Raw genomic sequence first — 23481 nt, forward strand, 5'->3', positions numbered from 1 at the left:
TTCTAAACATAAATGCTAAATGCAAATAGGTGTTCTTCTCAAGCAGGAGAGGGAGGGAATGGAAGGCATGCCGGGGAAAAGCGAGTGGGATCTCAGACCGGCATCGCTCGCTGCATTACTGGCAGGTCTTTTGTAACATCTGTTAGAAATAAAGCAAACATCCATTTCCATTTCTTGCTGCCTGAGATGGCTTCTGCAAAAAATTTCAACCTGTCCAGGAATTTGTCTTGAAAGTTGCCCTCCCTCTCCTCACGCCTCCTCTTCTCCAGGGGAGATTTCCTTCCTGCACTTCCCAGGGGCTCCATTAGCCCCACATTAAAGCCTTTTTACTTTCCTCTAAAACTCTCCATCGAAGTAAAAGGAATTCTAATAAACCGCTGGGAAGAGTCGGCTATTCACTCTTTCCATGGAAACACGGCGCTGCCTCGGAGCAGAGCTCCTCTCCACGGAGCCTGGGTCACGGCGGGAGGAGGCTGAGCAGGGATGGAGAGATGGTTTCCATTATAAGAGACCTTTTGAGAGAAATAATCGCCGCTCTCCCACCACGGAAAGCCTGTGAGACGAGGGGTTTCGGCACACCAAGAGAGCATGGCGGCGTTGGAGGGGACTCAGTGTGCAGAAACTCATTAAACAGCTGATGAGTGGGCACCAAGCTCTAAATTGCCCTCTCGATGGCAGGGACAAGCCTGAGGTGGACAGAGCTGGTGCTGGGCAGAGTCATGTAATCATAGAATGGTTGGGTCGGAAGGGATCTTAATGATCATAGAACCATAAAATGATAGAATGGGTTGGGTTACATTGGGTTAGGTTGGGTTGGAAGGGACCTTAACGGTCACAGAACCATAGAATGGTTGAGTTGGAAGGGTCCTTAGTTGTTGCAAAACCACAGGATGGTTGGTTTGGAAGGGACCTCACAGCCCCCAGCCTCAACCCTGTTGTGGGCTCGTTGCCCCCCCGGCTCAGGCTGCCCAGGGCCCATCCATGGCCTTGGGCAGCTCCAGGGATGCAGCACCCCCTGCTCTGGGCAGCAGTGCCAGCGCCTCACTGCCCTCTGAGCAAACAATTTCCCCTTCACAGCCAACTTACATCTCCCCTCTCTTAGTTTGGAACTGCTATGGGGGAATCAGGGATGAGTGCACAAGCAGCAAGGGGATGGGCTGTCAGGGAGGCACTGGTGGCTCCACACTTACGACCATGCTGCTCTACGCTGGTGAACATCGTGGCAGTGCAGGCAGTAGGAAAATGTGTTTCTGAGGCTTCAGGAGCCTGACTGCAATGGAAAGGGCTGAGCTGGTGTGAGAAGCGCGGCACGTTGTGCTCTGCATGCAGTGACTGTGATGCAATGAAGCTGGAGCATCATCTCAGGCGCAATCATCCCCAGAGCTACGAGATGAAGGGTTCCTTCAAAACACCATCAGGCTTGTTAGAAATAGCCCGGAGGGCCAAGTGAGGAGATGGGGATCCATTGGATCTGCTCCAAGCATCCTTTCGGAGAGCACCCAGTGCACCTGGGAGGTGCAGGGCCAGCGGAGCGCATCAGGGCCATGGCTGGGGCTTGTGTCTCCCTTGGGAGCAGCAGCAGGAATCCTTATCTTTGTAGGTCGAGGTGGCGAGACACTGCCAGAGCCGGAGTGCCTTTGTTTTAGCAGCTCCAGAAGTGACATTGCAATGAGTCATTATTTTTTAGCCCCTGGCGGAGGGGGGGTTGCTTCCAGGGAAGCCTCTGACTTCTATCTGCAAGGTGAGCCCTGCCCTCTGCGCTGCTCGTGCTGGGGCTGAGATTTGCTCCCTGGAGGATGCCGGGGGCACCGGGGGTGCTCACAGTGCGGGATTTGTGCTGGATTTTGCAACAAGAAACTTTCCCTTCTGCACAACTGCACAGCAGCATCCTGGAGGAGCTCGGAGGATTTAACTAGGAGTATTAATTGCTCTGATAGGCAGTGGTTGGATGCGGCTCCCAGTGGTGACAGGGTTGGGCAGATGCAGTGTGTCACACCACGCCGGCACCGGCACCTCAGAAGTGCTGAGAAATCATGAAATCAGCCTTTGGGAAACCGTAAATTGCAGTCATGGAGCTGCTGGCAAAATCACTGCATAGAGAGCACAGAGCGCTCAGCCGTGATCTGATTTGCATGTGGGGCTCTGTGGGGCCCCAGGGCTTCCACCTTCCATCAGGGTTTCAGAAGGGCGAGGCTGAGATTCCCCTGAAATCACAGGGTTTCAAATGCAGCCGCAGCTGGGAAATGGCCCAACTGCACCACATCATGGAATCGTCATAGAATCGTGGAATGGTTGGGTTGGATGGGACCTCAAAGATGGTCCGGTTCCATCCCGTGTCATGGGATTAGTGTGATTGTAGTGCAAACCTGTAAATCCTTTAGTCTTGTCCCCATTTCAGAAGAGAAGCTGAGGGTGATGTGATGTCTGTTGGGTCTGCCCCACTTGGCTTCATTGGGCTTCACTGGGCTTTACTGAGCCGGCCACACTGGGATGCCATTGGAACCCACAGTGCCCAATGGCGGAGGTGCACCTCCCTGTGAAGGGTCTGTGGTCGGTGCTTTGGGAGATGAGCACTGAGCCCCCAGCTGGAGTTGCTGTTCCCAAGAGGGGCTTCGAGTCTGAGCTGGAGGGACTGAGCCCTCCGTCAAGTGGGCTGGGAGCGGGGAGACGCGAGCAGGCGGTGCGCTCCGTCGGGCACTGGATCCTCTTAGGAGGCTTTGGGTCTATTTCGCAGCGTGATCCCTGGTATCACGAGTAATTAGCAGGGAAAAGAGAGGGCCTGGCTAGCCATCCTTCAAGAGCACGGGGTCGAACGGGGAGGCAGCACCTTGGAAGCACATCAAATCGCTCGCTATGTGCTTGCAAAGTGAAGGGCTGTGTGCTTCCATCAGCGCAGTGCTACCCAGAGCAGGGATGCCCCCAGGGTGCACCCATACCCTCCTTTCCCCCGCTGCGCACCGCTACGCCACGCTTCATTTTCTTCCTCTTTACAAAGCAACGCGTGGGGAGGCTTTGCTCTTCGGTACCTTCATCCTTTCCCTCCCCCTACCCTTAGAAACACCCCAAAAAGCGATCGTGCCCGGAGACGACCCCCAGCATCCCCACATCTCCGCGCACCCCAATCCCGCAGCTGTGCGGTGCTGGGATTTTTGCTGCCTCCCGGCTGCAGCTGGCTGCGCGGCGCAGGGAGTGCAGGTGTGATTTGTTCATTTGCCTCCACCCCCCCCCCCGTATGCACTGCCTCCCCCCTTCCCTCCCCTTCCCGCTGAGCCCCCGGTCGCGGTGCTGCGGGGTTGGCGGGCTTTAATGTGACGCCGTGAGGTTGGGAGAGGGGAAAAAAATGGAAAACAGAGATATATATATATATATATATATAAGTCAAAATAAAAATAAAAAATCGAAATGAGGAAGGAGGTGGCAAAACCTCCCCCTTTCTGCTCTCCCCGCTCAGGAGGATTAAGGCTACAAAAAAAAAAAAAAAAAAAAGAAAAGAAAAAAATGTCTGCAGCTTTCTGTTGACCCTGCATGATGGCATTTTTGCGCTCTGTGTGCTGCCGCTGCTGATTGCTATTCCTGGCACAAACACACACAGACACACACACACACACACACACACACGCACAGACCCAGCGCACGGCGACCCGCTCCGAAAGAAAAAAAAAAACAAAAACCCCAAAAATTAAAAATAAAACCCCAAAACACCACCGACCCCCCCTCCCCCCAAAGAAAAAAAACCCAAACCCAAACACACGGAGCCCCTCAGCCGCCCTGCTGCGCTGCGGGGCCGCCGCTCGCCCTCTCCTCCGCCCCACTCCTCACCTCGTCCCTATCGCTCCACCGCGCACTTTGCTGTCTGCTGGAGCCGCCCGCAGCCAGAGCCCTCCACCACTCCTACCGCTGGCATTACATTTTCAGGCTGGATGCTATAGGGCCGTTTCTAATTACCTTATATCCCCTAGTGGTCTATGAATAATGGTTAGTGAAGGAGCTCGGAAGGGCTGCTGAGAAGGGAAGGAAAAAAAAAAAAAAAAAAAAAAAAAGAGGAGAATTGTGCTATTTCTCACATTTTTTTTCCTAAGGATCTAATCTGGCTACTGTGTTCTGGAAGAGGAGGAGAGAGACAGCGGGAGAGAGAGGGGAGAGCACGGAGCATCGCAGGTATTGTTGCACATCTTTGTGCCTTTTGCTGCCTTTTTATCGGAGCTGGAGCTGAACCGGGGGGGGGAGGGAGGATTTTTCTGGGTTTGTTTTTATTCTGGTGCAACTCGTGTGTGTGTGTGTGTGTGTGTGTGTGTGTGTGCGCGGTGGAGTTTGCAGGGGGGGTCTGAATCCATGTGTCTGCGTCCATGTGCATACGTGTGTATGTGCACATGTGTGTGCGTGCATGGGTGGACATGTGTGTGTGCATGCACATGTGCACACGTGTGTGTGTGTGTGTGCGTGTGTGTGTGTGCGTGGATGCATGTGTCCTGCTTGCCCCCCGGGAGCAGAGGGGGCTGCTCAGCCTTTGCTGGAAGTCATAAAGAAATTTGCAACCGGTCCAAAGCAAAACGCCACCGACCTGCGACGGACGGACGGACGGACGGACGGGTGTCGGAACAAAGCTGCGGCTCAGGCTCAGGGCTCTGCATCTCAGTGCAGGGAGGATGCGCCCTCCTCGTCCTGCTGCTACTTTTGGGGAAGTTCCCATAGCGCCGGGGGGGCTGCGGGGCGGCTCCGTGGGGAGGGCTGGGCGCTCTCGGCCACTTGCAAAAGTTGCGGTGCGGCGTTTCGCTGCCCCCGCTGCTGTCTGCACGTGTGAGCGCCGCTCCGTCCCGTCCCTTCCTTTGCTTTTTGGGGTGGTGGGAGCCCCATCCGTCCAGCGTCTGGTGCTGCTCCCAGAGCCCACAGCGGGACCACTGCGCACCCCTCCCCGCTCCCTCTCCCCCATATGGATCCCCAGACCATCGCTGACATCCATAAACAAACAAACCCGGAGAGAGGGCTCCGAGCGGAGCGTGGCGGTGATGGAGAGGGGGGGGATGGGGGGGGGGGTTGTGCGCGCTTTTGTTTTAAATACCGAAATGGCAATGATTGAAAACATCTGAATAGGATGCAATGCAGAGCGTGTGCATTGCGGGGGGCGGGGGGAGAGGGCTGGAAAACTGCTTATCCGACAGAAGCGGGGCTGGAACGGCGGCGTGGATGGATGGATGGGTGGGTGGGTGGATGGATGGATGGATGGATGGATGGATGGATGGATGGATGGAGTGTCGGGTCTGTCCTCGCTGGCTGCGAAGGAGCAGTGCCATAAGCAGTACCCCCAGTGTTTCCATCCACCTCACGCTGGCTTTCGTGGAGCTAAAAAAATGATAAAACCCCCCAAATGGACCCCAAAATAAGGACGTAAAATGGAAATACCCCCATGCGTGTGGATGGTGGAAAAAGGGAGCACCCCTGAAGCACTGTGGTGGCATCAGAGTGCAGCCGGGGGCTCTCCGGGTTTGGGTTTATTGCTGTGGAAGTGGGGTGGGGGGTCTGTGGGGGGCTGCCCTTGGCCCTCGCTTTGTGTTTGTTTGCATTGAGGGGGAGAAGGGAGCCCGGGGGGGGGGGCGGGGGGGAGGAAGGCGGGGAGAAGCCGTGAGGGCGGAGAGCCGATTTAAATTGGACTTAATGGATTCCCAGGGCAGCTCTTTGAGATGAAAGTCAAAATAAGAGCCAAAGTGAATCTCAGCAGACCTGTCTGTTGCATTAGAGATGCAGCCTTCCTCTCCCTCCCTCCCTTTTTTCTATAAAAGAGAAGGGGGGGGGGGGGAGAGAGAAAAAAAAAAGAAGTGTTCTCCGTACAGAAGACGGAGTGGAGTTTCTCGTTCCTATAATGAGAGCTCTAATTGAAGAACTTACAGCCCCTTGGGAGAGCCGTCACTGATCGCTGCTTTTGTTATTCACGCCGCGCGCCGTTTGCACGGTTTGGGGCTGAGTGCCACCGTGCCCCCCATTGGGGTGAGGACCCCCCCGGACCCCAATGCTGGGCTCCCACGGGTGGGCTGTGGGCAGACACGCTGTGCTGTAGGATGTGGGGCTGAGCCCCCCCCTCCCCCCGCTGTGCTGCAGCCTGCAGGGCTCTGTCTGTGTGGGACTTCCAGGCTGCGGGATGGGTCCTGATGGGATGAGGCCACAGTGGGGACCACCCCCATGTTGCAGGATGGGTGCTGCCATATAGAGGGGGGAGAGCGCAGCGGGCTTTATGCCTGCTTTGTGCGGGGGGAGTGATGCTGCTTAGTTAGGATGGCACCTGGGGGGGATATCCAGTGCCAAAGGCACACAGACCCTCTGCGCACCCAAGGTGCCCCTTTCTCCATCACTCAACAATTCAGGATGGGAACGGGTAGGGGTCTCATCACCCCCGGGTCCCACTGGGTGGCCTTTGTCACCGTGGAGAGGTGAGGCATGCTGGGAGCCAAGCAGTGACCCAGACACCTGAGCCCCTGATGGCTGTGTAGGCAGTGCTGCACCAGAACTGTGGGCTGTCCATCACTGCCTCTCCTCCCATCACCCATCACCAGGTGTCGGCACGTTTGGGCTCAGTTCTTTGATTTTGGACCTCAGGTCCTTATACACAGTGCTTAGTGGTGGTCATAAGACGTCACCAGGCTTTGCAGAGCCAGGTCACTGTCCCCACTTGGTGGCTGCCTACAGCAGGGACAGGGAAACGTGGGTCCCAAAGTGCTCGGGGAAGGACCTGGAACTCCTGCGTTGGTGGCTTTGTTGGGAACCCTTTGGTTCTGCCCTGGTGCCACAGCTCCTGCTGCCTCAATGACTTCTAGGGACGTGGTTCAGTGGTGTGGTGGTTGTGGGTTGATGGTTGAACTTCATGGTCTTGGAGGTCTTTTCCAACCGCAGTGATTCTGTTTAGGGACATGGTTTGGTGGCGTGGTGCTGATGAGCTGACAGTTGGACTGGTTGGATCTGTAGGGGTCTTTTCCAACCTCGGTGATTCTGTGACTATGGCTTTACTAGGAGCTTGGTGCCTGAGCAGCCTTACCCAGCCCACACACCCCTCACATCCCAAAATAAGGTCCTGGGCGCCTTTTGTGGCAGGCAGACTGCACTGTCAGGGCATGCACATCTCCTCCATCTCAGCACCATGCGATTCCCGAGGCTGGGGGAGCTGCTGTTGGCTGGAGGATGGCTGCTGGATGGAGCCAAGAGCCAACCTGCAGCCGACCAGCAATATTTGCAGTGTCAGTCACTGCTGCAAACTTCTTGCGTTGCACTTGCACTTGGAGGGGCAGCGGGGATGCGGGGGGGGGTCTGCATGGCCCCCCCCGTGGGCTGGGGGCAGCGTGGGGGGTGAGGGGCCGTCCCTGAGCACGGCGGGAGCCTCCCGCTGCATTACTCACCGCTTGATGTAGCGTGAACCTTTCAACTCCCTCCCCTTGGGGATGGAGCAGGCTGGGCAGGAGGTGTTGGCGGAGCAGGGAAACGCTGTGTGCTCTTTGGCTTGAGGTTGTGGGTTTGGTTTTTTCTTTTTCCCCTTTTTTCCCACCCCTCTCTGCGTGCGTTTTTTTTGGGGGGGAGGAGGTTTCTTGTGTTCTCCAAAATAAAAAGGAGAAAAAAAATCCTTAAAAACAACAGCAAAAAAAACCCAGCCCAGCTCCCCCTCGTGCGCCTTAGCAAAAGACAAGGCAAAAGATCAAGGAATTCTTCCTTTTGTGCAGCTTTCAAGACCAGAGATGCGCTGGTGAAAAGGGGAGGCTCAGAGTACCAGGCACACACCAGCCTTAAAGGAGAGTCCTCCCTTTTGTCTCCAAGGCGATCAGCTGGCGAAGGGCTCCACAAATTAATTAAAAACTGCACTGCCTTGATTGAGTTATTCCTGCTCGCATCCCACTTGCCTATCAAAGACTGGGAATGGCAGAAGGCAATTCCTGCTTCCTCCCAAACCCATCTCACACCCGATTTATCTCAAGCGAAGGGAGAAAAATGGGGATGGCCGGCGCAATACCTGGAGATCCCCGAAGGATGCGTCCCTATCCTATGCCAACACATGGCCGTGTTTGGACTGTTCGGAAGGCTCGTGGGTCAGCCACAGCTCCATGGTGGTGGTGGAGATCCATTGGATATCCTCTTGGCTCAAGGTCTCGTGTGTGCTCTGCTGGATTCCTGCCCTGATGGAAACCCTTGGGTGTGCCATGGCTGCACCATACCCGAGTGGTGGAGCAGGGCGAAAATGCCAACTGGTTGTGTCCTTGGTGCCAACACACTGCTAGTACACACAGATCTGTTCTACCACATCTACCACGGGGGATGCTGTAATGGGGTGCTCCCACTGCTCCCATGGCAGTGACTGAAACGTGCACCCTGTGCTCACGCTGTGGCTGGGATGGATGTCCCATTCCCGCATGGCGGTTGTGGTCACGCTGAGGAGCTGAGGGGCAGCTTGGTCCTGTGTGCTGGCCGTGCTCCTGTGTGGGTCCCATCTGAGCTGTGCTTCCAGGTGGTGAGCGTGCATGGCAATGAAACACAGGAGGAAGAAATAATTACAAATATTCACGGTTGGATACTCGATGGGCCAGCCCTGGCTCGTCATCCCTGTGTGCCGTCCTTCAGCATCATGCTGTAGCCTCGACCCCATTAGTCCTGTAGGAGCGTGTCCTTCACCATGAGCAGTGCTGTAGGAGCTGTAGAGCAGTGTGCATTAACACCGCCGCCTCTCACCGGGCTGCATTCTCTGGAGCAGAGCATAGTCCAATCAGAGCATGTCCTTCACCGTGACTGCTGCTGGTCCCAAAGGCACTGCGGGGTGCTGAGCCCCCATCCTGCCTCCGGTGTCACCTCCAGGATGGGAATGAGGACATGAGGGCGGCATGTGGGCACCCTATCGCAATGGGGACATGGGGGTGAGGGACAGCCTGGAGGTGAGAGCACAGCATCGTGCTCCAGCAGCGTAATGAATACCAAAAGCTGTGTGCACACAAAGGAGAAGGGGACACTCGGCCACCGAGCACGGCTGTTCCAGGAGCTGATTTACTTTGAAGACGTAAAGCGTTCTCTGATGTTCCCCTCTCTGCTGGTTAACCCGGTGCTTTGCAGCTCAATGGAAATGCAGCCGGTGTTGGTAGAGCCCTTCTGGAGCTCTCTGGGATTGATCCACCACTTCTTCCCATCCAGATCAGGTCCCCACAGCTTATAGGGATGACGTGGAGGTGCCGTGGTGTGATGGCTTTTGGAATCTGTATCTCTACCCCCGCATATCAGGAGGGTTCGCATTGAGCAGGGAAACCCAACTTTGGCTCTGTGGCTTTTCTTGCTCCCACTGTCCCAGTGCGATGTGTCTGAGAGCAGCACAGAGCAGGGATCGTTGGCTGGAAGGATGGGCTGAGATAGTTTCTTAAAAGGATTGTCTGATTGTGCTATTGATCAGCCTGATTTAAAAGGGGGAGCTCGGTCTGAGGGCGTAAATCATTGTCGCAGAAGGGGTGAAGGCCTGGAAGCTGTGCTGGAAGTGTGTCCATTGGGAGGGACGCGGGGGCAGAGCGGGGGCTGCCGGCCAGCTTGGGTCTCCTCCATGAAAAGCAGGGAATGCGGTCCATGGGAGAGCACTGCAGAGCCCCTCCTCTGTGCTGTGCCCCCCTGGAACAGTGGGGTGGGAATGGGGGCGGATGTGGGGCTTCCTGGGTGGTCCCCAGTGAGATGCTGACCCTGGGGGGGGCTGCTGCCTCCCTGTGCATTGCGGGGCTAATCTGCAGCCTGAGGTTGCTGCTTTCCTGCTCTTGTGATCGCTGCACTGGGGGGTCACGGGGCTGCCAGCTTTTGTACCCCCCCCTCTCCAGGTCCCGTGGGTTTAGGGGAAGGAGAGCGTGCAGATCCAGAGAGGATGAGGTGCCATCCTTGCTGGTGGCAGAGGGTAAAGCAGCGGGGTTCTGCGGTTGGCTTGGGTTTGGGGCACACTGAGCCCCCCACCCCACCTCATTCCTCAGCAGCATTAATCCCTGCAGCACGCACTGAGCTCCTCAGGCAGCTGAGGCTGTCAGGGCGTAATTACTATTCACTCAAGGTAGAGCTCCTGTAGCACATGATAGCACAAGCAGATTACCGTGGAGTGGCTGGGCAGGGGCACATTTGTATCTGTCTGGGGGCAGGGAGCACCCATTTCCCCCCGGCGTCGTTCTGCTGCCGTTTTCTTGCTTGGGCACCCGGGGTGCATGGGGGATGGGGCAGGAGGGGCACTGCGTGTGAAATGGGAACTGCAGCCCTGCAAGGTGCTAAAACCTGGCAGCACTGTGCTTCTGCTTTTCTCACCCGGCGTGGTGAACCTTCCTTGTGTGGTGGTGAACCATGCTGGGCATGAACCCTTTTGTGCATGGCTCACCCCTGATGGAGGGTGCATCTGCACGCGCCTCTAGGTGCGCTGGCTGGGATAGACCCCGGGGACGTCCAGTGGGGTCATGCCTCGGGCCTGGAGCTACCCCAACTATTATGGGCTGGCTGACAAGAAGGGGTGCCCGTAGGATGCTGCAGCACCCTCCAAGCAGGATTTGCACCCTTTGCAACCCCAATGGAGTGAACCCAAGCAGAGCCGTGGACTGGGGCCAGGCTTCAGCCACTGGTGTTATCCTGAAAATGTCACTGGGACGGCAGCCCGCCGGCGCGCGCCAAGCCACGGCAGGAGGCGATGACTCGGCTGGCTGGCATTGGCTACCATTTTAGAGGAAACGTGGAGCGGCGGGTAATTATTTCTCTTTCTTAATTGAAATTTCAACCTCAGTGGTTTGCTAGAACGTGCAGGAGAAGGAGCACAGGCGAGCGTGACACGCGTGGGAGAGCGGGCGCAATGAGGGCGCACGGGGACCGGCACCGCCGGGGGGACTTCACAGCCCTCCAACCTGCAAAGGGAAAACAACCCAAAAAAACGCATCGATTTGAATGGCTTTTAGGAGAGGAGGTTGCTTTATTGTTTCTTTCTTCCTCTATTTTGCTTGGGATGGAGGGCCAATTAAACGAAATTACGCGCTGCAGTCTGGCACCCCGCGCCGGCTCGGAGCAATCAGGTGTAACACAGCATGGCTGATGAGAGCCAATCAAGATGTATAAATGAGGTGTTGACATTCAAACAGCGGGTACCCGCGCGGCCGCGCTCGCTGGCTGCCGACACCGCACTCAGAGCCAGGCCCGGCGGTGGCACGCGGCACAGGGAACGGCGCTCGGCGGCTCCGGGTTGTTTCTTTGGATGTGTGGGTTTGTGGGGTGGTGGCAATGGGGAAACGCCCGGGGAAAGCAGTGCGCGGCCCCACGCCCGGTGCTGCTGCATTGCCGTGTCCGTGTTGATGGTTCGTTGTCTGTACTCTAAGGGTTGCATTGGGGAAACTGAGGCACGGAGCGGGCTTGCCACACTCTCCTGGTTCTGTGGGGATAGCAAAGAGCTGGGGGGGCTGGGGGTTCTCTCCGTGTTGGCTGCAATGGGGAGCAGGACGCGAGCACGGTGCTGCTCGAAGGCACCATCCGGGGAGGAGCGAATGGCCCCGCGGCCATCAGCCCCATCAGCATTTCCTGTCTCACGATGGAGAAAAAAACGACGCGCGGCTCTAAAAATAGGCTCGGCAAACGTGTTGTAACCGCATTCGCAGCTGTCGAAAGGTAAAACCGGAGCAAAGGGAAGAGAAAACACCCCCAAGGGCCGCGCTCGGCCCCGTCTCGCTCTGCTCCGCGTCCCCGCCGTGCGCCGGGGAAGGCATTAGGAGCAGGAGCACGTCGTGGCGGGCTGTGTCGAACAGTGCTGCTGCCTGACCCTGATTTGTAGCGGGGCTGAGCGCCGAGGCTCGCTGTAGCGTTACAGCTCTTCCTGCGGTAATCGCCGGCACGCGGCACCGTGCGGGGAGGGGACGATGGCTGCGGTGCGGTGATGCTCGGAGGGGACGCACCGGGACGCGCTGTGCCGTGGTGTCAGCGCCGGCGCTGCCATCGTGTCCTCATGGCCGGGCTGGAGGCAGCCTGTCCCCATCCCTGGTCGTCCAGGTGTCTCTGTGGAGTCACCTGGGGTTGGAGTTGGGATTAGTGGCTCTGCTGTGTCACCTCCCCGCACCTCTGCCAGCTTTAGGTGACAGTCGCCACGGTGTCACGGTGCTGTCCCCACGCTCTGTCCCAGCACCACAGCCAAAAGCGCTCCGTGGAGATGTGCATGGAGATGTGCCCACACGAGGTGCAGGGATGGGGCTGTGCCGTTGCCCTGGCACTACCACACTCTGTGTGCCCATGATCCTGGCCAGCTGCTTTGGGCCATGGGGGCGGTGGAAAACCTGGAGAGGGAAACATGAAAGGGAAGAGATGACATTCCTCGGGTTACCTTATTGCCCTGGCTGCCCGTCATCACCTCTCATTACCTTCCCATAACTGCTGTGTGGTCTGGCTGGGTGATGGTTAGGGAGTTAGGGCCAGGGATGGTTAGGGTCAGCAGTCATAACCGGCAGCCTCGGAGGGGATAAACTGCCCTTCAGAGCTCTGTTCGGCTTAAAAAATTAGAAACTGGCGCTGATGCATCCAGGAGGTGGGGGCTGTGCTGTGGTCCCCGTGGGCTCAGTGCTCCCACCCAGGGATGTGGGGCCGGAGTGGGGTCAGTGCTTTGGCAGAAGGCGGAACAGCAGCAGGAGGGGAGGCAGCCGGGCAGGCAGACAGCAAATCCGTTTTATCAGATGCCGCATATTTTATGAAAGCACATTTCAGCTCTTCAGCCTTGGAAAGCTTTTCATACCCTTTAATTTTCTAATAAAAAGGAATTACGTTTGTTGAAAAGCCAGTAACAAGATTCACTGTCATTGTCTTTTGTACAGACCATAATTCCTGCCTTGGGCACCCGCCTGCAGCCCGGTGCTGTGGCCTGAGGTGTGGGGCCATGGGTTGTGCCTGCTTACCCAGCGTGCACGGTCCTCTGAGCTCACATTCACGCCAGACATCACCCCCATTACCCCGGCCCCAGACCCAGCAGCACCATTCCCTACCCCAGAGAAGCGTTATGCGATGCTTTGACGGGACGAGGATTTGCAGCGTGCAGGAACAGCGGGATCTGTGCCATCCCAATGGTTCCCCATAGCCCAGCACAGGGGCACACCCCACGCTGAGCCCTCAGGTTGTTACTGCAGTGACGTGTGGGTGTCCCAGTGGGGCATCGCTGTGGCACCATCCGGCGCTGACCCATCCTTGGTACATGGGTAGAAAATCCGTGCGTCCCACTGCTCCCTTGCTGAGGTTGGAGCTGGGACCATCCGTCACCCAATGTATCGCCGTGCCTTGGCCCCGTGGGGATGTTTCCAGTGGGTCCGCAAAAGCTCAGAGCCGAGGGCAGCGCAGGAGCCACGTGGCACAGCCGCAGCGCTTCGGGATGCCGCGTCCTTCCCAGGCTGGGAGCGGCCCCCGCTCCTCAAAGCCCCATTCACGTCCCCGATCAAAGGGCGTTTGTGCACGCAGACGGGCGATCCATCACTCACTCCTCACCATTTGTTGTTCCCCTGCTCGGAAAGAAAAAAAGCAGAAAATGCCCCAGTTGGCCCCGTGGGGAAGCAGATGCTGCGGCGGGGCTGGCACCGATGGCCACCGAGCCCTGGGCACATGGTAGCCACACTCACACTGTGGGTGTTGGTCACTGGTTGTGGCTGTGCCACGGGGCCACGTGGTGCCAGAGCCACGATGCCGCCGGCGCCGCTGCTCCATCCGCGATGCTCATTTGAAGTTGCAGCTCTCATGTAGTGGGGGGGAATGCGGAACCAACCTGCAAACAGAAATAAATAGCTTCCCCGTCACCCCCCCTTCCTCACCCCCCGCCCCATTTCTCATTGCCAGCCGTACTTTCCAGCTGGTTTTGGGGGGGCTCGGGGGTTTCAAAGCGCTCCGTAAACGCGTGTAACAATGGGAAGCGGTGCCTTTTAGCCTGCGGCCGGCACAGTTTTAAATGAGGTCCCAGGTAGTCATGGTTACCTCTCCTCTTCGGTAAGAGATGACTTTTATTTCCTGCCTTTTGTATTTGCACATCTCAGATATACATTCTCCCAAACCGTAATTGGTATTTGCGGACAGACGGACGGACGGACGGACAGACGGGGACGAGCAGGATGGGCGCGTTGTGCTGAGCTCCCCAGGGGCAGCACAAGCCTTCAGCCCAGCCAGTGCCTTCCCTGGGAGGGCAGAGCTGCTGGGGAGCTCGTCCCGATGCCACCTCACCGCGCGATCCCAGTGCTGCCGGGCTCTTCCCTTTCCCACCGTGGGGCCGCACGTGGCTCCCAGCACCGTGTCCCTGCACAGGGCTCCAGCACCCCTCCCACGCTGAGCCCTTTGATTTTGGGAGCCAGGAGCGCGCTCTCACAGCGTGCAAGGGAGGGCGAAGCGCCCGCAGTGATTGATGACAGATCACAGCCTCGTTCCACGGGATCATTGCTCAGAGTGTGGGCAAAGCTGTGCGTCCCGGAGGGACCATCGCTGCGATGCGCGCAGGGCTGTGTTGCAGGGCAGAGGGGATGGGAAGCTGCATATTTCATGCCTCTTCTTTTTTTTTTTTAATTTTTTTTCCCCCCCTTCTCTCTAAAGGAAAACAAAAAGCCAAGCTGTCTAATCACACGCAAGCAGATTCCACCCACTGCCTTGGAAAACTCGCTGGGAAATCATCTATCTACCTGCATTGCCCTGGTGCAGCAGTGCTGTGCTGGCAGGCGATAACCAGCGCCGAGCAATCAGTGCCGTGCAGCAGCAGCAGCAGCAGCAGCAGCAGACATGTTGGCTTTTTGCAGCCAGAATTTGCAAAACTAAGCAGGCAGCTGGAGCAGCACAGTGCAGTGTGCGGGGCTGGGATTTGCAGCTCCTGTGTGTGCTGCAGCTCCTGTATGTGCTGCTGGCTGTGTGCACCCACACTCCCATTTAGGAGCATTTTTGCAGGGCTCTGCTCCCTGGAAGTGCCTCTGTTTGCAGCCCTCCAGGTGTGCGTGCGTTTGGGTGCTGGGGAGAAGCTGTTTGCCTTTATATTTTTCCACTCCCTAATGAGAAAAATGCATTCTTGTTGAAGAAGTTGGCCTTAAAAAATGCAGTGCTGGGGCTGCTCCTTGACGCTGAGCTCTGTGGGGCCGTGTCTGGTATGTGGCACGCAGGAGCTGCCCCGTGCCAGCAGCGTCACTGCGAAAAGTGGGGTCAGTGGGGGAACCACCATAGCACAGCCCCAAATTCCTCCTCAAGGCAAAACTCCCATCTCAGTGGGGATGGGGTTTGCTGAAGGTGCAGAGGCTTTGATCCTTCCTGGGGCAGAACTCTCCCAGGCGGTGCATGCACCCTTGGCTCCAACAGCTGAGCGTGTGGGCAGGTGGAGAAATCGCTTAGCTGCAGGCATCGGCCGGTCAGGTTTGGAGCTGGGATCCCCACTCCTGCAAGCTCATATGGCAGTCCCCTTGCAGCCAGGGCGTCACTGCAAGCCATGCTTTTAGTTGCAGCACCATGGTGTTGGGGTGAGGATGTGCTGCAGAGCATCCCCACACCTCAATGCACGGAGAGCTCCAGGTTGCGCTCACCCGCTCGGGATGCAAACTGCACATCAGTTGCAACAGCAGCTGATGGAGACTCCAGTATATTAGCAGCATTAATTAAGTTACAAAAATTATGCATGTTATCAGTTATGAGACGACCTTTCATAAACTCAGTTATTAAAGCAATAAAGCATGACCCGCTGGTCCTAACCAGTTTAATGGCTGGCGAGGAGTGCGGTTTTTCAAGTTGTACTTGCAGCAGGTCATTAGCTGAGCCATAAGGTAACACGGGGAGCCCGTGCGATGCGCTTGAATGGCAGCGGGGACAGGCAGTGCTCATGGAGAAGACGGGGCTGGGGGTCACCAGGTTGCCAGGCTGGGTGCCCTGCACCTGGAGGCTGCGGTGCGTGCTTGGAGCGGGCGATCCATGGGTGCTGCTGGGGTTGGGCAGTGCTGGTATCCCAACATCATGGCCAAACCGTTCCTTGTTCTTCTGGGAGGTCCCTTTGGGTTCAGTGCTGTTGGAGCCTCAGGATTGCTGCTGGGGACAGAAGGGACGTGGGACACGGAGATGTGGCCACCCCAGGGCTCTTGGCTGCGGCTGTTGTGGGACAGAGGGGTGACAGGGACCGTGTCCCTCTGCAGGGGTGGGGACAGATGGCAGCGCCTTGTTCCGCCTGCCGTGCTGATCTCAGCTAACGTATGATGCTGAGCTGAGACCTCGTTTGGAAACACCTGGGGTGGTCCCTATGTCCCCCACCAGAGACCTGCCACTCACCCAGGGCCACCAAGCCGCCGGGCCCTGCTCCCTCCATACACTGTCCCCAACCCCAAGCGCACTGCCTGCCCCCCCGGCACCCCCAAAGCACCGTCCCCGTCCCCGTCAGACGCTTCCAAGCACTGACCCTCTCCATAAACAAAGGAGAGGCAGAGGGAGGGTGGCTGGCATGTTAATATACTCTCCCCCCCTCTTTTCCTCCCTTCATCCCTCTGGGAAAGGCCTTTGCAGATATAAGCAAACCTTGATTAAAAGCTGCCTGACAGGCAACGGCAGCAGCAAGCAGCAGGCAAGGAAGCTCTCCAAGTCCAAAGGGAGCTGCTGCTGCTGCTGCCGCTGCTGCCTCCATTCTCAGATGTCCCTGATCCTTTAATCAATCACAGCCGCGGAAGAGAAGAGCAAACACACATGCTGAGGCAGAGGTATGTGCATGCATTCATTCCAGCCGGAGCTCAGGCACCGGGGCGGGCGCACGGCTCCGGCTGCGGACACGGAGCCCATCCCGTGCCATGAGCGTGGGGACAGCATTCCCCGCGTCCACGTGGGGTGCAGGCAGTCAGCGGGGCCCCGTGCGCTCCCCAGGCTGTGGGGCTGAGCGATGGCAACGCCGTGTGCTCGCACCCCCAGGGAGCTGCAGGGACAGGAGATGGCGGTGGGACACGCGCTGCTCGTTGCATCCCACCACCCGGTGCCCAAAGCCAACCATCCTCCCGCAGCCGGGCACGTGGCTCCGCTCCAACCTTGGGCACCAACCGTCCCCACCATTTCCCTCCAGGAGGGTGTGCGGGGTGATAGGGGGGCGGAGGGAGGGAATCCAATCCAGCCAAGCCCCCAACCAGGGGTGGGCAGGGCCTTGCCGTTTCCTTGTTTGTTTGGTTTTTTTTTTTTTGCCGCTGCTTATTTTTAGCACCGCCGCTTAATGCCTTGTGACAGTGCCTTGGGACGCTCCGCTCGGTGCTGCCAACGCGCTGCAGCCGGTGGGGGGCTCACAGAGCACCTCCTGCTAACGGGGGTCCGGGGTTGGCAGCGGGGCTGCGTCCGTGCGCTGAACGTGTCGGGGCTCTGCAGGGAGGGATGCACAGCCGCCCCCCGAAGCTCTCTGATGGGGGTTTGGGTTTTAAGGCCGTTGTGTGGATTTTAAGAATGTGGTCTCCTGGTAGTAACTGACCCGCAGCTGAGTGTTGGGGATGTCAGTATTTTTGGTGCTCGGAGCAAAAACAGCACGTGCACTGGGGGTGCTGGAGCTGTGCTGGCTTGGAGATCCCCTCGTGGAGCTGCTGAGGCTGTGTTTTGGGGATGGGTGAAAGGGCTGCCGTGCTGAGATGGGAGGTTACTGCTCTCAGTGGGCTCCGCAAATGGATTTTCTGGCCAAGCGAAGGCTGGAGGTGACATCGCTCTGCGATGCCAAGGAACCATTGGAATGCCCCAAAACCCATCCGCAGTGGGGGCAGCGGGGGGGCTGAGCCTCCCAGCTCTCAGTGGGACCCCAGCTGGGCTCTGGCTGCGGCCGTGCAGGCGTCTGCTCACCGCCCTCAAGCCCATTAGTAACGGATCTTTGTGGAATATCCCCCTCATTAAGGCGAGCTACCCTGTGTGTCAAAGGAGCCCTATAAAGAAATGACGCTCCGCTCCTTACGGGCTGTGCATATGTAAATCGGGCGGTGCACAATCCCTAATTGAGACATCACGGGGCCGCTCAGCCCCAGAACCCGTGGGAATGCCAAACCCTGTGGGGATGATGTGGGGGCAGTGGGAACAGCGAGGGACGCGTCCCTGCCACCCCTGTGTCCATGCAGGGAGCGGGTGGCAGCCATGGAGCTTCTGGGGTATGGGGCATCCCATGGACGTCGGGCTGGGGGCACACGTGTGCTGCCCGTTCTGTGTTCAGGGCTCCTCTGGCTCTTCTGTGTTGCTTCAAGTCTTGTTTGGGGGAAAACGTGGCTTATTCTCTTCCCCCATTGGATCAGGACTCTGCTGAGCTCTCTGCCCAGTTCTGGGTCCTCGCCCTGCTGCCACTCGCTGTTCCCTTCTGGGGACTGAATCCTGATCAGTGTTCATTTCTCAGGCCTGGGCTGGGATGCTGCAGGACTTTGGAGGAGGTGGAGAAGGGAGCCGGAGAGCAGTGGGTTGCAGTGTCCTGGTGCTGCAGGGCCTCAGAGCCCATCACGAGATACCACATGGCACCAAGGGACATGGAGGGGCACCAAGGGACACCACAGTCCATGCACAGTGCCTGCGCTTGCTGTTCCTTCAGAGAATGGAGAGCATCAGCCCACTGAGGACATCCTCATTTAGGAGGTTTCAGTGTCCTTTTTTCAAGCAGATCCCCCATCCAGCTTCCTTCCACCCAACATCCCTTCACCCTGTCCTGCACCTCTCCATCCGTCATCCCTCCTTCCTGCATCCCTCCACCTCTCACCCCTCCACCCAGCATCCTTCCATCCAAGCAGTACCAACGCACAGAACTCAGCAGGGTCTGGGCCATCACCCTGCCCTCATACAGGCACAGCAGTGGCACAGAAGGGGAACGAGACCCTTCTATTTGTTTTGGCACCACGATCCCAATCAGCGCACCCCATGGGCACAGTGTGCTGCTATTTAAGGAGACCACTTGAGGTACACCTGCACGAGGGAGCACAGCGCCAGCAAGTCAATAATGAGAAGAGATGCATCCATTTAAGGAAAACAGAAAACAACAAGGAAGGCAATGCATTCTGGAAGCTGAGGGGATCAGTCCCAGTCGGGCCCCATCTTGCCATGCTCCCATGTCCCAGCTCCAGCCATCCCCAAGTGTTTACTGCACAGTGCCGTTTGCCTCTTGCCTTCCCCCCCCCCCCCCCCCCCCCCCCCGCTTTATCCCCTCCTTTTCTGAAACATTATAAATCAAACGGCTTAAAATGTAAAGCATCAAACATTCTAAAACCTTCATCTATTATTAACTGTGACAGTAAATTCCACCTCTGAATGTTTCACATAGCAACTGTTACCAGGACTCTGCATCCCGAGCTGATGTTCCTGCAACTTTGCTCCAGCAGCTCGGGGGGGCTGCAGCCCCCCCCCCCCCCCCTGCAATGGGGCTGCAGTGCCCCCAGGCTATGGTACTTTTTGCTCAGTGTACACCGGCGCATTGCAGAGCGCTGCAAATAACGCAGTGTTGTTGTTAACATGTGGGCAAAGGGGTGTTTTCGTGCTGGGATCTGGGTGCTTTTCGTTGCTGCTTTGCCTTGTTGCTGGTGGTGGCTTTGCTCTTTGGGTGGTGGTTCCCTGTTTGGGTTGTGCTGTGGGGCTGCTCCTAGAGGTGATCGATAGGGCTCTCCTGGTGCGTGTGTGTATGGCATGTCATGGTATGGCATGGCACGGTATGGTGTGACATAGGATGGTATATCATGACATGGCACGATGTGGCATGACATATAACATCATGGCATGACACAGCATGGAATGACATGGCATGGCACGACGTGGCATGGTACAGCATGGAACAACACGGCGTGGCACACTGTGGCATGGTATGGAATAGCACAGCATGGTATGGCACAGTGTGACCCAGCATGGTGAGGAGTGAGATGGCACGGCACAGCGTGGCATGGCATGGCCTGGCACGGCATGGCCTGGCACAGCATGGCATGGCACAGCATGGGATGACATGGCATGGCTCAGTGTGACATGGCATAGCACATCGTGGTATGGCTCAGCACGGTGCGGAACGAGATGGCGCGGCACAGCGTGGCATGGCACAGCGTGGCACAGAACAACACGGCACGGCACACCACCAGGCCCAGACCACAGCTCCCTCCCCGCTCTTTGTCCTGCCTCACTCCATGCTCCTGCCCCCAGCACCACCGCAGCAGCCCCCAACCCCACGCCCACCAGGGGAAGCCCCACCACACCGTGCCCTGTGCCCGCCACGGCTTCCCTGGCTCTCCTCCTCCGGCAGCGCCGCGCTGCCACAAACCCCCCGGCTGCCTCCGCGCCGCCGTGATTTATTCATTCATAAGGAGGGCAGCGCGTCTCCGCGCCTCCCCCTGCTCCCCGGGGACAGGCAGCAATTTCCCTGCTCTGAAGAAGCTTGTGAAGGTTTGAGTGAATCTGGGAAGCAAATCTAATTGGCAACCTCGTAATTCCTCGGGGGGACATGTACTTTGGTCATATCTAAGTACATTCCAGCCAGTGTTTAAGACACACTGAATCCAAACTTGGACAGTAAAATACCAGCAGCTCTAAGCTCCTTATCTATTTCAGGCAGATTAACTCCTTAATCATCCCTTTTGGAAGTTCCCTGCCCCAAATTCCGCTCCCTTCCCCCTTTCCTCCCCCCCTGTTTTCAGCAGGAACAAAAGGAACAGGCAGATTTTGCAGGGTGCGAGAGGTTAGGATCGCGGCGGCGCTGATTGACAGAGGCAATAATGGGGGAATGGAGGACGGCCTTTGGAAAGCTGCTTTCCTGGCGAACCTGCCCGCGTGTTTGTCTTCGGGATTTGGAGACGGGAAGCGCATAATGCCGAGATGATTTATCATAGGACATCAAATGGCAGTTTCTTTTATTTCTTCTTCCCCCTCTTTCCTCTATTTTTCCCCCCATAAGAGGGGTGAAGGCGATGGGGCCACCGCACGAGCAGCCTGGGGGGCTCCTGGCAGAACCATCTTCTGCCCCATCCCATAAAAACAGGAAAAGCATCGGTGCTGGGCGCTGCTCAGTGTCACTCAGGGGAGTGCTGGAGCACTGCGCTGCCTTACAGAGCTGTTGGCCGCTTGCAGGAGGTGGCCCTGGTGGGTGGATGTGGCACGTGGCAATGGGGACGGGGCTGGGGTCGGGTTGGGGCCAGGGTGAGGCAGGGATGGGACAGGAATGGGGTCGGGATGGGACTGCAGTGGCATTGGGATGGGACCAGGATGGAGCCAGGATGGGAACAGTATGGGATCAGAATGAGATTGGGATGGGAGCAGGACAGGGCAGGGATGGAACCAGAGTGGGATTGGGTTGGATCCCAAATGGGCCCAGGGTGGGATTGAGATGGGACCTGGATGGGACCAAGGTGGGATTCGGGTGGTGCCAGGAAGGCACTGAGATAGCATTGGGAGCACCTGGAGACGCGAAGGCTATACTGCAGCAGAACCCTGCACACACTAACCCCACTGCCTCATAATAATAGGGCAGGGGATTCAGCAGGGCCAGGCAGTGGCTAAAATGGACTGAAATAAGTCAGAAGGGACACAGAGGGGAAATGGAGGGTGTTCAGAGGTAGAGCCATTTACGGCCAGAGATTGATGGTGGAACAGCGAGCGGTCAGTGCATGCTGGGTGTCCTACAGAGTTGGGGTGGGTGAGGTGCAACTGTGCACTTCCGAACAAGGGTGTGAGTCCTCCTGTGTGCCCATGGGGATGAGATGGGTTGTCCCCATGGCAGGGCTGTCCCCATGGCAGCTGTGCATGGGGCAGTGTGCCAACAGCTGTAGTTCCCGTCCTGAGGGGAAACTGAGGCACAGAGCAGTGGGGGACGCACCCAGGAGTCCATGTTCCCACCAGGGTGAGGTGGTTGTTCCTCTTGGCTTGTAGCACTTTGTGGCTTGCAAAGGGGTGAGTGTGGCTGAGCTCTCCTCCCCAAAATTTGGGCAGCGGGGTCAGTGAAAGGAACCTGTGCTGTGTTGTGGGAGTGGGGAGCAGTGTGGCAGCAGTGAACCCATCCAGTGTGGGGACAAGGATGTGCCGTGCGTTGTTTTATATCAGCAGTCCTATAAATGATGAGATTAGTGAATTATCATTGGAAGCAACGTGATGGCGGGCAGGGAGGAAGGAAGGGAGGAAGAGAGATCCTGACCCCTCCAATAGGAAATGGGTAAAGAAGAAAAGCAGAAACGAACCAAACATTGGCATTCATCCATGTGGGTCACTTGGTTGGTACTGAAAGGTTGGCTGAGGGGTTGGGGCTGAAGGTTTGAGTTTGAAGGATTGGCATAGGGTTGGCTGAAGGGTTGGGGCTGAAAGGTTGGCATAGCACTGACTGACAGGTTGGCTGAAGGGTTGGGGCTAAAGGTTTGAGGCTGAAGGATTGGCATGGGGTTGGCTGAAGGGTTGGCTGAAGGGTTGGAGATGCAGGTTTGAGGCTGAAGCATTGGCATAGGGTTGGCTGAAGGGCACTGCGGTGCTGGGGAAGATCTGTCTGTCCCCCCCACCCCCCCCAGCACGGCTCCCGTTGGCCGTCCTTGCTTTTGTCTGCAGCATGGGGCAGGCCGGGTCCTTCTTTAACCTCAGCCATATTTCCTGTGCAGCCATCGACTTGTTTTCCTCTCTCCTGTGAGCGCCTCAAGGTTGATGTCAATCCTGTTGGTGGGGGAAGCGATAAGCACGCGGCCGCCCTCACTGCACGCTCGGCCCTGCCATGAATTTTGTCTCCGCAGCGCGTTTGCTTTGCAGGAGGCATTGCCCAGGGAAGCTCAGGTGGAGCGTCTGCTTTGCAGCGAGTCTCGGGGCTGCTTGTATTTTAGTTTTTAATCCCTTTCTTTTTGCAAAGCCCTCTCTTGCCAGCTGGCTGCGTGCAGGGGCAAGGAGAGCTGCGGCGACTTGCTGCAAAGAGCCCTTCTCCCTGGGATAAGCAAAAAGCAATGGGGAAAAAAATAATAAATAAAGGAGGGAAAAAAGAGGGGATGGAGGAAGTGGGGGGGGGGGGGCTGAGCCGGATTTCCAGGCCGGGGGGGAGGCTGGGGGGCCGCGGGCTTCCCCTGGCAGCGGCGACGGAGCAGAAACGTTGAGTCATGAGTGAGGTTTGCAGGCGATGTTTTTCCCGAGCAAAATTCCTCACCGGGGAGGAGCAGAGCAAGGCTGGAAAAGAAAAAGGGGGGTGGGGGGGTGGGGGTTAAGGGCTGCGTGCCTCAAATGGGGAAGGCTGTACCCCATTGCAATGGGAATTCCATCTGGGGGGGTTCAGGGAGGGACCTGCTCAGGGAATTCCCCAGCAGCCGGATGGGAGGAGCGGCTGGTCCTGGGGGGGGCGGGGGGGTTCTGCGCACCCCATCCCTCCTCCTGGCTGCCCGCATCCGCCCACCCCCGCGCAATGGGCGGCGCAGCCCCAGCGCCATTTATCATCATCTGCGGGCAAGTGAAGTGTGCAGGGAACAGCTGCTGCGCTCGGCTGAGCGCCGGGGGGGCACGGGGAGAAGGGGGGGGCGGGGAAGGGGGCTGGGGGCTGCCCTGTGTGTGCCCCCTCCTTGGGCTTGTGTGGGAGAT

The 23481-nt window shown here is 57.6% G+C and overlaps 1 protein-coding gene across 4 annotated transcripts in view; it reads left to right on the forward strand.

Moving 5' to 3' along the window:
* RAI1 (retinoic acid induced 1) overlaps positions 1–23481 on the forward strand; it is a 61216-nt gene that overhangs the window by 25246 nt on the left and 12489 nt on the right. For all 4 annotated transcript variants that reach the window (XM_046901035.1, XM_015294408.4, XM_015294410.4 and 1 more), the window contains exon 2: positions 4080–4158. The gene's annotated coding sequence lies outside the window, so the exon portion shown is untranslated. The remainder of the gene's footprint in view (positions 1–4079; positions 4159–23481) is intronic.

The sequence above is a fragment of the Gallus gallus genome, chromosome 14 (assembly GCF_016699485.2).
Source record: "Gallus gallus isolate bGalGal1 chromosome 14, bGalGal1.mat.broiler.GRCg7b, whole genome shotgun sequence".
NCBI classification, from domain to species: Eukaryota; Metazoa; Chordata; class Aves; order Galliformes; family Phasianidae; genus Gallus; species Gallus gallus.